This window comes from Orycteropus afer, unplaced genomic scaffold, assembly GCF_000298275.1.
Source record: "Orycteropus afer afer isolate SDZICR_OR568_19922 unplaced genomic scaffold, OryAfe1.0 scaffold00573, whole genome shotgun sequence".
Lineage (NCBI taxonomy): Eukaryota > Metazoa > Chordata > Mammalia > Tubulidentata > Orycteropodidae > Orycteropus > Orycteropus afer.
Window position 1 is genome coordinate 1023465 of NW_006922160.1, and position 1022 is coordinate 1024486.

Sequence of the window (1022 nt, forward strand, 5' to 3'; positions counted from 1 at the left end):
CCTTCCTTCCGAGGAGTGGCTGGTGGGTTTGAACCACCAGCCGTCTGGTTAGCAGGCAAGTGCCTTAGGCACTATGCTACCAGAGCTCCTAAAACATAAATTATATCATGGTCCCACTGGGGCTCGAACCCAGGATCTTTTGCGTGTAAAGCAGACGTGATAACCACTACACTATGGTGGTAGGACCTAAGAATTAACCTAAAAATCAGCCCTGCTAGCCAGGAACTGCACAGAGGACTGCTCTGGTGGCTGGGGAATAAAGGGGAAGCAGCAAAGAGGAAGATGGGCTGAGCTGTGGACTTTTGCCTGTCTGGAGGATGCAGCCATTTTGAATATTTACAAGCAGTTTGACCATTTTGGATATTTAAAGCAAAAGTGTTCTCCCAGATTCCAGGGACTTAAGAAGAGGCTCCACTTGCCGGGAACCACAAGGACATTCAGACGTGGACTACTGGAAAGATGTGACATTCTTCTTGTTACTCTTATATTCCACACTCTCTAGGTGAACGGAGGTGCAGCCATCCCTCACTCCCACTCACATTCTAGGCCAGAAGAATTCCATCCCAATCTGAGTATTTCTATGGAGCCTGGGTGCCCTGCCCTGCCCTGCCCCGCCCCGATTTTTTTTTTTTCTTTTTTTTTAGTTGTTTGTTTTTGTCTATTTTAAAACTACTATTATTACTATTACTTTTGCCCTTTTAATTATTATTATTTATTCTTACCTTCCCAGGTTCTAGTTTTCAGCCTTTTTTCTTTTCCCTGTTCCTGGTTGCAATTTTTTTTTTTTTTTCCTATCTCACGGTTAACCCCGTTCCTTGTTTTTCTTTTTGTATTTTTCCCATTTTTTTCTTTTTATCATTATTCTCCTTCTCTAGCTTTTTTTTCTTATTGCCCTCTCCCCAGATATTGTGTTTTTTTTTTTCTTTTCTACTTTTTTCTTTCTTTAGTTACTGTTACTGTGTGATTACACAGTGTGTGTTTTGTCCATTTGCTTTTACTTCTTTGATGGTTATTCAATTGTT

At 41.1% G+C, this 1022-nt stretch overlaps 1 non-coding gene across 1 annotated transcript; it reads right to left on the minus strand.

Annotated features, from left to right (window-relative positions):
- Positions 1–108: 108 nt before the first annotated feature.
- On the minus strand, positions 109–187 carry TRNAV-UAC. Its single transcript has one exon. It is a non-coding gene; the product is annotated as a tRNA-Val (tRNA).
- Between the last annotated feature and the right edge of the window lie 835 nt (positions 188–1022).